Genomic DNA, 14,956 nt, shown 5'->3' with positions numbered 1-14,956 from the left:
GTAAGGTTTATATATTTTTATTTCATGCTGTGAAAATGGTCACAAAAGAATATCTGATCTCTAGCCATGAAAAAAATTTTAAAACAGTAGTCAAAAGCTATTATCACTAAGAATTGTTTTTCTGTCCTCACTAAGAATGATTGAATTATTTAAGTTAGTGCCAAACACATGCTGCTGCTGCTAAGTCACTTCAGTCGTGTACGACTCTGTGAGACCCCATAGACGGCAGCCCACCAGGCTCTGCCATTCCTTGGGATTCTCCAGGCAAGAATACTGGAGTGGGTTGCCATTTCCTTATCCAATGTATGAAAGTGAAAAGTGAAAGTGAAGTCGCTCAGTCGTGTCTGACTCGTAGCGACCCCATGGACTGTAGCCCACCAGGCTCCTCCGTCCATGGGATTTTCCAGGCAAGAGTACTGGAGTGGGGTGCCATTGCCTTCTCCGACCAAACACATAGTAGAGAATTATAACATAAAATTATACTGCTTACAAGGAATTTTCCAGAAAGCCTTTTGTTGTTATTTGGTTAGTTTAAAAACAAGTTTATAATTTGAATTGGTATAATATAATTTTGCAATAATAATGCTGTTTACTTCTTAGACTGGCACAGTTACCATTTTGATTTGTACGTATTCACATGTGGCTCTGCTTGATTTCAAAATTAAACTCTGAGTTAAAGTGGCTTTCATTGAAACCGCTGCTGCTGCTACTGCTGCTAAGTCGTTTCAGTCGTGTCTGGCTCTGTGCGACCCCAGAGACGGCAGCCCACCAGGTTCCCCCGTCCCTGGGATTCTCCAGGCAAGAACACTGGAGTGGGTTGCCATTTCCTTCTCCAAAACCGCACTGAATGTCTGTTTTCAGCTGTGTAGATTACTTTCTTTCTTCTCCTTAACCTACAAATTAACAGCCATTTTAGTCAGTCAAATTCTCACAAGAGAACTGAGAACCTCCTTTTAATCCCAAGAGTTTACTAGAGTTTCTTAAAATTGTAAAGAGAAAAAATATGTTTACATACAAATAAAGGAAACGGTAGGAAGCTGATCTCTGTGTGATTTTATGAAAGAAAATATTACCCTATTTTAAGATTTCTGACAAAACATAAAATATACAACTAATCTATTCCAGGTCAACACTCACACTTTTAGGAGAAAAGCAAAAGAACTGGGAAGATGAGAAACAGTTTTATGAAAACAGATCTAATCTTTCAAGAGACCATTCATTCAACAAACTGTGCTCTAACTGAGGCGGGTGCTGTGCTGGAGGTTAAACTAAGAAGGGAAAGGCTTAATTTGATGTTGAATACTTCACAGTCACATAAGAACAATGATAAAGTATGGTAAGTGCTATAAAAACGTGGCAGAAATCACAATAATAAAAATACAAGTATTTACCTTTCTCTCCACTCCTTCTAAGGAGTATCATTTGTAAGCAAGGCCTGATTACACAGCTATTGTATCTCAACCCCAAAGCTGTGATCCATTATATTGTATAACTAAAACTAATATAATGTTGCATGTCAATTATGCCTCAATAAAACAGAGTGAAATTTATATTCAAGTAAATGTGCAAATTTTTGTAAAAAAGGTTTACTTCTTCATGATACATGTTTATATTTTAAGCCAGCACAGAGAAAAAAAATGTACCCTAACACAATGGACCTGTCAATAATGAACTTGAAGATAAAATGCCATTTATTAGAAAGAAATGTTGCTCTTTTAAAAAAGAAAACTAAATGTTACTGAGATAATGTAAGTATGGATTTCTCAAGCTAGTTTTGGATTTACTATAGCAACAGTCACCCTGTTTATTTAACTTATATGCAGAGTACATCATGAGAAACGCTGGACTGGAAGAAACACAAGCTGGAATCAAGATTGCCGGGAGAAATATCAGTAACCTCAGATATGCAGATGACACCACCCTTATGGCAGAAAGTGAAGAGGAACTCAAAAGTCTCTTGATGAAAGTGAAAGTAGAGAATGAAAAAGTTGGCTTAAAGCTCAACATTCAGAAAACGAAGATCATGGCATCCAGTCCCACCACTTCATGGGACATAGATGGGGAAACAGTGGAAATAGTGTCAGACTTTATTTTTTGGGGCTCCAAAATCACTACAGATGGTGACTGCAGCCATGAAATTAAAAGACGCTTACTCCTTGGAAGGAAAGTTATGACCAACCTAGATAGCATATTCAAAAGCAGAGACATTACTTTGCCAACAAAGGTTCATCTAGTCAAGGCTATGGTTTTTCCTGTGGTCATGTATGGATGTGAGAGTTGGACTTTGAAGAAGGCTGAGCACCGAAGAATTGCTGCTTTTGAAGTGTGGTGTTGGAGAAGACTCTTGAGAGTCCCTTGGACTGCAAGGAGATCCAACCAGTCCATTCTGAAGGAGATAAGCCCTGGATTTCTTTGGAAGGAATGATGCTAAAGCTGAAACTCCAGTACTTTGGCCACCTCATGCGAAGAGTTGATTCATTGGAAAAGACCCTGATGCTGGGAGGGATTGGGGGAAGAAGGAGGAGAAGGGGACAACAGAGGATGAGATGGCTGGATGGCATCACTGACTCGATGGACGTGAGTCTGAGTGAACTCTGGGAGTTGGTGATGGACAGGGAGGCCTGGCGTGCTGAGATACATGGGGTCGCAAAGAGTCAGACATGACTGAGCGACTGATCTGATCTGATCTGATAGCAACAGTGGGCAGCAAACATTTCTCCCACAAAACAGCCATTCCACAAATGGCTAAGGATTAAAAAAAATTGAATGCTGTAATTTTTTTTCTCACTAACCTTTCCTTAAAATAAGATTTGGCATTAATATTAAAAGTAAGTGAATGAATAATTACAAATGGTTTATCTCTGAAAAGAAACACAGCTTTAAAAAAAATAGGTTGTAGATACACAGAATGAAATACATCTATCACACACACATAAAATTCGGAGGACATTTAGTTGACATATCGTCAGTAACTACAGACTTGTTACAACACACATTGTTGTTATCCCATTTTTCTACACTTTCTCTATATGATATGGATCCGTTTTATACTCCCATCGTATATAAATAAAATATGAATAATAATTTTAAAATGCTACCATTAGTATACACTAATTACTATTAGAAACCACATGAGATATATTTTTTATTTATTTTGTGGCATGTGTTTACAACTTAAATGTCATTGTCTCATTTTACAGGTGAGGAAATTATGGGGCAAGGGAAACTATATCAATATATAATCAAGGTCATATAGCCAGTAGGCAACAGAGCCAGAAAGGGGGATCTGTTCACTTTAGCATGAAAGCCTTCTCTGTCCATTACAATAACACTGTGCTGTCATCCAAGATATAATACTGTTCTAACATTGCCTGCACCGCTAGCTGGAAATCCTCCTCACTGACACAGATCCAGCATCTGTGTATCCAGTTCATTATTATCATCTAAAGCAGCAGCATATCCTCTTCAATTATCCATCCTACTAGCTGCATGATTATCCATATATTATGAATTTTATATGATTCACCTTCCCCATTAGTGGGTTACTGCAGCAAGGCAGATAAAACTGACTCATAGTTCAGATGTTAAAAAGAGACGGATTTTTAAGTAACTATATGCAGAGGAAGTGTATTCTGCAACGTCAGTATTCTGAAAAACAGAAGTACTATCCCTGAATTTATCTGTTTTGCTAATAAGAAATTTGGGGTTATAGCCTTTCTTAAAGCTAGCCATCTTTAGAGATGAAGCCAATTCTCAACAATATGTGTCTTAAAGGAAGGTTTACTGTATGCCTAATCTGCCCTCACAGTATAAGCTAGCTTTTTACATTTAGCAATCCAGCACCCTAATTGCAGAGTTTCCATTGCGGGGCTTCATGGAAGGCAAGTTTTCTTAGCATTGTGAATATATTGTGCTACTGTCTCTGGTATGAAAAATTTCCACTGAAAAGTCAGCTGATAGCCTTATGGAAATTCTTCCGTATGTTAACTAGTTGCTTTTCTCTTGCTGTTTAAGAGATTATCTCAATATTGATTTTTTTAAAACTTTCTCAGTGTAATGTAGATGTAGATGTTTTGATGTAGACTTCTTTGGGTTCAGCTTATTTGGGATTCTCTGTGCTTCCTAGATCTGGATATCTGTTTCCTTGATCTGGATGTCTGTTTCCTTCCCAGGTTAGGAAATTATTAAGCTATTATTTCTTCAAAAAAGTTTTCTGCCCATTTTTCTCTTTCTTGACCCCTATAAAGTCAATGTTAGTACACTTGACATGGTCCCAGAGGTCTCAACCTACTCTCAGTTTTTAAAATTTTTTCTGTTATCTTGGGTGATTCCACTACTCTGTCTTCCAGATCACTAATTCATTCTTCTACAACATCTTCTGTTGATACATTCTACTGTATATTTTCATTTATAGTTATTGTATCCTTCAGCTCTGATTATATATATATATTTTTTTAAATGACTGGTATTTTCTTTATTTTTCTTTTTTCTTTTTCTTTTCTTTTTCTTCTTTTTTCTTTTTTTCTTTTTTTTCTTCTTCTTTTTTCTTTTTTTCTTTTCTTTTTTTTTCTTTTTTTTCTTTTTCTTTTTCTTTTTTTTTCCTTCAAGTTTTATTGCGTTATAATTGACATAGAGCACTGCATAAGATTAACATATGTAACATAAAGACATGTAAACATAACTCATATACATCATGAAATGATTACTACAGTAAGTTAAGTAAGTATTCATCATCTCATATAGATACAAAAATCAAAGAAACAGAAAAAATATTATTTCCTTGTGATGATAACTAAAGATTTATATTTTTTAACTCTGTTAAAATTCTTACTGTGTTCATCCAACTTTTAAGTTCAGTGAACATCCTTACCTCAAACTCTTTACAGGGCAGACTGCTTATCTCTATTTCATTTAGTTCTTTTTCTGGTGTTTTGTCTTATTCCTTTGTTTGGAACATATTTCTCTGTATTCTCAATTTGCCTAATTTCCCATTTTATTTCTATGTACTGAGCAGGTCCACTATGTGTTTTGATCTTGGAGAAGTGGCTTTATGGAATATCCTACTAGGTACAGGATCCATGAGCATGCTCCCCTCTGGCCATCAGAGCTAGATGTTCCAGGGGTACCTCCAGAGTGAGTTGTACATGCCTTTCTATTGTGGCAAAGCCAATAACTAGGTATCTATAGGCGAGCAGGCCCCTGGCTCAGCAGCCTGGGAGGACCTAACTTGTGTGGTTGTTACGGATTTGCTGGTAGGCGGAGCAGGAAACCTGGCATTGCTGGTTTTAATTCCAGACAGTACACACCTGGGGTAGATCCAGTGGTGGGCAGGGCAGTCTACCCAAGAGGCTGGCTCTGCAGCTAGTGGTTCATGACAGCTGCAGACCTGTTGGTAGACAGAGCATTTTACCCATGTGGCTGGCTGTGTGGCTCAGCCCTTTGTGTCTATTGCAAGCCTGCTGGAGGGTAAGGCAAGCCCCTGGAACCCACAGGCTAGACAAAGAATTCTGAAATGGTGCTTCCCAGCACTGGTGTCAGTGTGAAAGAACAAGATCTCAAAAATAACTGCTGCCAGTGACTCCATTTCCCAGGTGAGTTCTAGCAACCTCCTGCCTCTCTGAGGAACTCTCCAAGATCAGCAAATGGTTCTGACTCAGGCATTTCTCCAACTACTACATCTGTAGTTGCAGGACTCAGAGAAGATGAGATTTCATGCATCCTTTCAGAGTGGAGTCTCTGACAGCCCTCTCGCTCTCCTGAATGTAAGCTCTTCTGATTTTCACAGACAGACTCTCTGAGGGCTTGTCTTCCTGGTGCAGAGCCCTGTGCTTGAGAGCTCCTTGTGGGCTTCAGATCCCTCACTCTTCAGGGAGGACTCCTGTGGTTGTGATAGTCTCACTGTTTGTGAGCCACTAAATTGGAGGTGTGGATCCTGCCTGTAGAACATCTCCATCACTCCTATCCATCGCCCTGTGGTTCCTTCTTTATATCTTTAGCTGCAGAAAAGATTTCCTGTTAGTTTTCAGGTCTTTCTCATAGATAACTATCCCTGAGTGTACCCATGGGAGGTAGTGAGATCAGGGTCTTTTGACTTCACCATCTTGATTCCCCTGCCAAAACACTTTCAATTAACAAATTTCACTGAAAGTTTAAATCAAAGAAAAGGAGTATAATTGCCTCCAAGACAGCAATATCTCCGTATTTTGATGATATGAATGCCAGAACATCTATGTTTGTATTCATATCTGTTTTAAGTGTAGGTATGGAAATAATCACAGAATTTGGATTCTGCACTCCAGTCTCCTCCTGTGTTCCTTCATAAAAAGATGTAAAAACCTCCTTTATGCACATTATGACATAATGGTAATAAAATTTAAGGTCATTGGCTGACTTCTGGCCTTGAATACATTATGCTTAATCCGATTCACCGGAATGGAAGGAGTAGATTTAGTGTTTCCCTCAAAGAGTATACATATGATTCATTTTACTCTCCCTAAACAAGACTATTCCTTTTCATTTTAACATTTGAAAGAATCAGCCCATGTTTACAGCATAGTTATATAGATAGATCAAATCAAATTAATATTATTTAGCTATTGGATTTTAGCATTTACTTAATTAAAAACAGGAAAACAAATGTGTTGGTTCTTTACTTTCAAACTGTCTAAAGCTACATCTTGAATTATGAGGTTAGAGATGTACTTTATTGTGGCTGCTCACTTTATTTATTTACTTTCTTACTTATTTAATAATTTTCAATACCTGCTCTGAAATGCCAGACACTCTTAAAATTAACATAATATTTGAGCAACAGCAGAAAAGGATAGAAGAGAAGTATATTGTGACAATAGTACCATATGAACAGCTATATGAACAGCAAACACAAGAACTGTATGGTAACATAATATGGTTAAGGATATTAGGGATACCATCTAGGTGGGAAACTATCCCTGAAATGATTGTCACATGATTACAAATGGGGAATAAGGCAATTAACTCTTGTCTGATTAGGAATGGGTGATAGGGCTTGTAAGAATGACATTAAGCAGGATAATGTCAATTTTAGTGAAATGAGAGGCATTCAATATGTTTAGGTCTCATCAGTTCAGTTCAGTTCAGTCGCTTAGTTGTGTCTGACTCTTTGCGACCCCATGAATCGCAGCACACCAGGCCTCCCTGTCCATCACCAACTCCCGGAGTTCACTCAGACTCACGTCCATCAAGTCCGTGATGCCATCCAGCCATCTCATCCTCTGTCGTCCCCTTCTCCTCCTGCCCCCAATCCCTCCCAGCATCATAGTCTTTTCCAATGAGTCAACTCTTCGCATGAGGTGGCCCAAGTACTGGAGTTTCAGCTTTAGCATCATTCCTTCCAAAGAAATCCCAGGGCTGATCTCCTTCAGAATGAACTGGTTAGATCTCCTTGCAGTCCAAGGGACTCTCAGGAGTCTTCTCCAATACCACAGTTCAAAAGCATCAATTCTTCGGCGCTCAGCCTTCTTCACAGTCCAACTCTCACATCCATACATGACCACAGGAAAAACCATAGCCTTGACAAGATGAACTTTTGTTGGCAAAGTAATGCCTCTGCTTTTGAATATAATGAGGTACAAATGGTGCAAAGTAAGGTTACAGAGTTTGACTGGGACAAGATTATGAAAAGTCTTATAGCTTAGCGAGGGTTCATACGCATCAAAGATTTGAAATGGAGAAATTATAATAAAACAGTAAAACAATTTTAGAATCTTATTGTCCATATAATTTTCAGATTGGCTTATGTAATGAAGAGAGAGGATTCATGCAATCTTTAGCCAAAAATACCACTGCTAACAGGTTAGGGGCAATATTAAAAAGAGTGGGTCTTCCCAGGTAGCACAGTGGTAAAGAATCAGCTTGCCAATGCAGGAGATGCAAGAGACACAGGTTCAATCCTGGGATTAGGAAGACCCCCTGGAGTAGGAAATGGCAACCCACTCCAGTATTCTTGCCTGGAGAACCCCATGGACAGAGGAGCCTAGTGGGCTATAGTCCATGGGGTCACAAAGAGTCAGACACAACTGAGTAATTGAGCACACAGATACACATTAAAGAGAGTTACTTGAGTAATCAAAGAGGTAATCCATATTTAACATGTGACTCTTACAGGTTTCTCACCCACCAAGCGACTTTAAATCTATGTAATATCCTTACTTTCTGCACCTACAATTCCTCTGATTTGTGCCTTAGGTAAGCTTTAATTTCTGGAAGAAAACGATTAAAAGTCAGAAAGAATCTAGGTGTTTCTTGCAGAAGAAGAGAGGAAAAAATGAAACAAATTCATAGCTTCTACTGGGATAAGATTAGTGTCAAGATAATGGCTCCTGATTTTACAACAACCTAGAAACCCTGTCTGCAGCCTTATGAACCCTTTACCTTTAAGAACTCCAGAAGGCCCCTATGTCAATAAGCGAGCTATATTTTTCACAAAAAAGAACCATGCCATTTACCTGAGACATGAAGACCTGCAGATTAATACTGAGTCTCATTTGTAAGAAAGAATTCCTTTTAAGAAGACTAAATCTAAAACTGGGGAGCCTGTGTTTTTAACATTAATTTATGAGTTTAAGAAGGTCATATGCATGCTGTTACGGTCAAAATATACAAAAACCACATTTTCAGTTTTTAACAAGGTGAATCAAACCTAAAATTGCTAAACACTGTTGATATATCTATACTACTGTCTCTTTGCCATAACAACCAAAAGAGTTACAGATTGATACAGAAAGTAAGGCATGTTTTTACTGTGAGGCACAAATGTAAGATAAATGGATTCTTCCTGTTTGGATCCTACAGAACACTTAAAGGCAGAACTGCTGAACTCAACCAGTTTGTCTTATTAGCAGAGGACATGGCCCTTATTTTATAATCATTGTCTCATTGCTCCTTTCCACAAATATCACAATGACACAAACTCCTGATACTTGCAATCGTTTAAGCTTGGAGAACAGGTAGTTCAGTTTATCATCTTGTATTTTCCCATGTTTCTGACCACTGGTTCCTATCACTGAGGGAAATACCATCACAGTCAACCTGAGAAGAGTGGCAAATATTTCATGATGTAAATGCAGAAGACTTGAGAGATGCGGGTTCAGTCTTTGGGTAAGGAAGATCCCTGGAATAGGAATAGGCATAAGAATAGGAATAGGAAATGGCAACCCACTTCAGTATTCTGGTCTAGAAAATTCTATGGACAGAAGAGCCTAGCAGGCTACAGTCCATGGGGTCACAAAAAGTCTGACAACATGACTGAGCACAAACATGCAGCAACTGGCAAATGGATTTGGGAAAGATGTAATCAGATGGTAAAATGGACAAGAAAAGACTCCACCTTAACATTAATTTTCAAGCATTTGTTCTCTTTATGTACACCTGTGTGTTTATGTGTGTGTACCAATCTCTTGCAAAAATTATGGTCTGGAGATGTTACCAAAGTAAAGGATATTTAATCGTTTAATAGACAATTATCACATCTTATTCTAGAGTACTTCTTCCTCACCCAGTTGATTGAGTTATTAAATGGCTACTACTTCTAATCAGTCTAATATTCTTACCTGCCATCAAAAAGTTGACTGTGACAAAATATTGGCGACAGTGTGCCAAATTTTCAGTCAGAGATAGAGAACTAGTTCCTAGTAATCAAGAAGAAGAACAGGTTTCCTTTTTCCTAACTTATGTAAGAAAGAATACATGGCTCGATGGTTACAATATGAAGATCAGTTGATCCTAAAACCAATTAGCATATTTGGTCTCTTCCAAAAACAATTCCTTACCAAAAACAAGCTGTCAATATAAATGTGTGTTACAACCTTGGCAAGTCATTTGTCTTTATTAAATCAAGAATCTTTAAAAATCATACCCTTTGACCTGACAATTCCAATAAGCAGATGTTTGCCATAGAAGTAACCTCATATAGGGAGAAAATACATTCCCAGAGTGGGCTTCCCTGATGATTCAGATGGTAAAGAATCTGCCTGCAATTCAGGAGACTCAGGTTCAATCCCTGAGTCAGGAAGATTTCTGAGAGAAGGGAATTGAGTACCCAGTCCGGTATCCTTGCCTACAGAATTCTAGGGACAGAGGAGCCTGGTGGGCTACAGTCCTGATTCATTGGAAAAGACCCAGATGCTGGGAAAGACTGAGGGCAGGAGGAGAAGAAGGCGACAGAGGATGAGATGGTTGGATGGCGTCACTGACTCAAATGACATGAGTTTGAGTAAAATCCAGGAGATAGTGAAGGACAGGGACCAGGTATGCTGCAGTTCACGGGGTTGCAAAGAGCTGGACATGACTGAGTGACTGAACAACAGCAATATTCATAGAGTATCCTTTAGAGTGTTATCTATAACAGATACCAAGATGCCTAAAATGGAGTAACAATTCTATACATTGTGCTCAGGAGCTAGAATACTATATAACAACTGAAATTTTTATGATATTTTAAAATATAGGATAAATATTCATTCATAAATTTAAATAATTTAAATGATTTAAGAACACGTGCACCAGGATACTTACATAAGAATGTTCATAAGAGCCCTAAACTAGAAACAGCCCACATGTTGATGAATAGTACAAAGAATAAATAAATTATATAATATTTAGACAAGGGAATCCTATAAAAATGTAATTGAACTTTAGCCACAAGCAGTAAAAACAGATGAAACATAAATGCTGACCAAAAGAAGAACAAAATATGCATAGTAAGATGAAATTATATCAAGTTAAACAACATTACTTAAAGCACTGTGCATAGGCAGTATAAGTTCAAATAAAATAAAATAAGTTTTTTAAACAAAAGGGCATGACTAGTACAAAGGCAGGACAGAGATTACCTCCAAAGAAGAACAAAGAGGACATCACCATGGAGGTGAATCATATAAAGGACTTTTAAAGAGATGTTAAAAGGGTCTTGTTTCTTCACTTGGGTAGTGGTTACATAGATGATTCTTTAAAGTTAATTGTTTTTGTACTTTTATATCTGGTGTGATATATTTTACAATAATATTTTAAAGGAATTATGAACAACTAATTTTTTTCCAACTCTGGAGGATTAGCATAAAATAAAACCTGAGTTGGGACTTGAAGATAGAACTGACACAGGGAAAGATGAGATGAAAGGAATATCCAAAGATATGAAATTGTATGGGCAAAAGGAAAGAAGTAGGGTATGAAATAGACAAGTTTGGCTGTACTGATGAGTGTATGAAGGAGAAATAAGAGAATTAAGCTAGAACATTATCAGCAGAAGAAACCCCTCAACACTAAGAAACTGGTTACAATGATAGGATTCAGGTATTGATATCTCACCTAACAGCTCTAGATTATCCCTTTGCTTTCCCTGTGCTCCATCTGTAAAATCAGTTATCATCCCAACACCCTGAATCACTGGGATGTAGAACCAGTAAGGTTGAAAACAACCAGCAATTTCCTCCTTTTCCAGGACCGAGAGCAGTTTGCTGTGTCTCCCTTCCAACTCCATGAAGTCAAAGTCCATCAGTGCCTGTTCATTTTGGTCTCTGACACTCAAGTTCTGCTTTGGGTTCCTGTATATGCTGCTTAGTTCCTGTTCCAGACACAACCAGAAAGTGATCTAGTCTTTTAGGTTAAAACTACACAATTCAGGTTCCCTGCCTCTGTTTCATCTGCCTAACAGGACACCTTTACTGCCCCTGGAATCTGGTGCTGAGTATACTTTGCCTTTCTAAGGTCTGTGTGCCTATCTCTCTGAAAGGCTCTGTTATCTAGGCTGCTCTGCAGGTAATGTGGGCTTAGTATCCTCCCCAAAAGCCTGGCTATAAGAAATGTGGACAAGTTCCACGGTGGATTTGCATCTCCATTTTCAACCTAAAAAATAGAAATGATATTCATTGTTCAGTAAATAATAGGAGTGAAAAGCAACTGTTATATATGTGAAGAATTAATGCTTTATTTCTTTGCTATTTTATGCTAAAAATATTAAAATCACTATTTCTAGAAGGGATGGAAAAACTGAATAAATATATGTTGGAATTATCAAGTATAGATTAATTTTTTAAAGTCTATCTTCATTTTTAGAAGAAATTAAATCCTATTTGTCCAGACATTTAACAAAAATAATCTTTGAAATATACCACGGTAGTGTAACTTTATGACAAGAAGTGAGAAAAATTCAAGAGTAGTTTCTCATGTCCTATAAATTTCTTCCCTCATTAGTTGTGATGACAATACACAGCATTTTCCTTTCTCTTAAGAATGAGTAGTCTCCATAGTAAAAACAAACAAACATGAGTACACTTTTAAAGTCTTGGATGTTTATATTTTAGCCAAATGAACAATATTTTATTTAAAGAAATGAAGAGCCGTGTTTTCAGAGATTTTGTTTTTATTTAATATCTTCCTAATAAAACAATTATAAAACAGGGTGGTACAAAGCAACTAAAATAACTTTGGTTATAAATTATCCCTCCAGAGACGATGATTTGCAGTGACACATGTTTTCATGAATAATTATTATAATAACACTGCATGACTTTGTTTTCTTCTACGTAAATATTTGTGTCAATCCAACTTATCCCAAGTTACTCCCACTGAAGTTGCTATCGATTTGCGCTGCTTAGAAACGAGTTTTTTGACATGTCTTGTTTCTATGTTTGTTTCCTTGCCTGTTGCATGAGCCAGTGTGCCATCCAAGGGAACTGTCAACTCTCAATTACTCTGTTTTTACCTGTGTCATACTATTAAAATACAATGTTTCCATCTGTTGTTTTTTTTTTTGTGCAAAATTGTCGATTTTGATTTCTGGGAGTATAAAGAAGCTGCTGTTGCTGCTAAGTCATTTCAGTCGTGTCCGACTCTGTGTGACCCCATAGACGGCAGCCCACAAATCTACCTGTATTTACTTATGCATTACTATTATTCAAGACTCAACTGCAAATAATTGGCAGTTACTCAAGCTAGCTCCAGCTGAGGGGAAAAGAAGGAATTCAGACAGTCCTCTCAGGACAGAAAAGATATCAAGAACTTTGGTGGAATCCTCTCAACTTCCCTTATGTACATTCCTCTATGAAAATTGGCTCTCCCTGCTTTGAAGTACACATGGGAAAATATGAATGTCCCATGTTCCTAAGTTAGACTTCTCAACATACACAGGATCCATTCATTGTTTCTTGGTCTCTTCTCAATTTTCAAGACAGGGAAAGAGGTTACCTCAATCCCACCACGGTGTTAAACATTCCTTATCACAGGGAGTCGAAAACAGATGTGGCTACTGGAAATCCAACCTTTAGATAGATACATAAAATGGTTTTGTCAACAAGGTCAAATACTTTACATATGTCTATTCTAAGCTGTCCTACCCAAAACTAGCCTTTGTTTCTTGAAATATCTGTCTGCACCAATAGTACCACCTTTGGCCTCACTTTGAATTGAGGTTCAGGGTCTGAGAAAAGGCCTACGAACCTAAACACAAGTGTTCTGTAATAACTAGTTCCTTTTAGAGAAAACACAAAAGTCTTTCTGATCTACTCTGTGATTCAGTTCCCTCAGGTAACTCTGGCATCCACAATGCACTACTCAGGCCACTGCCTAAATTCTCACACAGAAGCTTGCTAAGCAGGTAGACACTCTAAAGCAAAGGCCAGGAATGGAAGTTACAAGGAAGAAGCTCTGCAAGTATTAGGCAAAAACAATGCACTATTCATTCCTCTTATTAAGGAGCCATTTACCCTTCAGGCAAATTATTTCACCAACAGACGATAATGAAGGGCTTCAGTCAGACCCTCTTGACAAACTGGGCCGAGTGCTGGACAGGTGCCACTGTCTTAGAGAGAAACACAAGGCTTTTCAGCAGAACACTCTCACAAAGCAACCAAGAGAGAGAACATACACCCCATCAGTCTCAGATGATCTGATTGGAAACGTCAGAGGGTGTCTTTTGAGTCCAAAAGACGAGAAGGTATTTGGGCAGTTAGGCAAAACTAAGAGAAAGAAAGCCAGAGACAAATTTACTTAGTAGAAGAGAGATGGATAAGACCTACATGACAGAAAATAGGAAGCAGGAATATTATCCTCTTGGCCTTTTGGTTCCGACTTTTAGAAAATCTATAGCTCAATGGCAGAAGATGCAGAAAGATGAAGTGGTGTAGTCAGTACAGCCAAGTACTCCCACTGAAAAAGCTGTTTTGAAAGTACCGCTGAAACATGCTGGTGCATATTTAGCAAAACAAATATATTTGATGGGATTACATTTTATGTCATGAGCAATAGGATAAATTTAAGAAAGTTGTCATCTTTGCTATGATTCCAAAATTACAATATGTTTTTCAGCAGAGAATTTTCTTTCTTATAACATCATGTAAGAGATGGGGAGTGGATGGCAATTGGACAAAACTGAAAGAACTGAAATTTTACTAGTGGGAAAAAAGGTCATAGTACTATAATACTTTAAAGAGAGAGAATAAGGGGAAAGGGAAAAAGAAAGAGAGGGAGAAATTGAGAGAGGAAAAACAATGAGAACCTCGCCTTATTGCTTTGAGAAGTCCCACAACCAATATCAATTTGGCTGCTTCTCCCTTTACTCTGTCCCATTTTATAAGATTTTATGGTTTTAATCACTTTAGGGAAGGAAGTACAATAAAGGAGCAGTGTGATTTTCTAAATACACAGACTCCAGTAATTCCTAGGAGATCCCTGTCAGGATTTTGGAATAGAGCGTATGGCTCCTTTTTGAAAAGTAGCCACTGAAGAGAGCTCATATGTTTCTTTGATTATTATAACCAAAACTTACGTTGCATGAGACAGTATCAAGGTGCCCACAAAAGGAACAGTGTTTAATATGTGTGTTGGCAGTTAATATGTTTAATATGTGCAGACTTAAATTAGGAGACCTGCCTAATTCAGATTATAATTTACCCATGTCCTTCATTCTCAAACTATGTCA

At 37.7% G+C, this 14,956-nt stretch overlaps 1 long non-coding RNA gene across 38 annotated transcripts in view; it reads right to left on the bottom strand.

Annotated features, from left to right (window-relative positions):
* LOC147366889 (uncharacterized) overlaps positions 1–14,956 on the bottom strand; it is a 1,020,561-nt gene that overhangs the window by 907,798 nt on the left and 97,807 nt on the right. Inside the window, exon 3 of one of the 38 annotated variants that reach the window (XR_015169146.1) lies at positions 11,865–11,883. The exons of the other annotated variants lie outside the window; for them this stretch is intronic. This is a non-coding gene — a long non-coding RNA (uncharacterized LOC147366889). Of the gene's footprint in view, positions 1–11,864; positions 11,884–14,956 lie in introns of those variants that run through there. 38 annotated transcript variants of the gene reach the window in all.

This window comes from Bos grunniens, chromosome 8 (assembly GCF_055505025.1).
Source record: "Bos grunniens cultivar Pamir isolate PY7600 chromosome 8, Bosgru_T2T1.0, whole genome shotgun sequence".
NCBI classification, from domain to species: Eukaryota; Metazoa; Chordata; class Mammalia; order Artiodactyla; family Bovidae; genus Bos; species Bos grunniens.
Note: the sequence above shows the minus strand (reverse complement) of the source record. Positions and strands in the feature narration are given on the sequence as shown.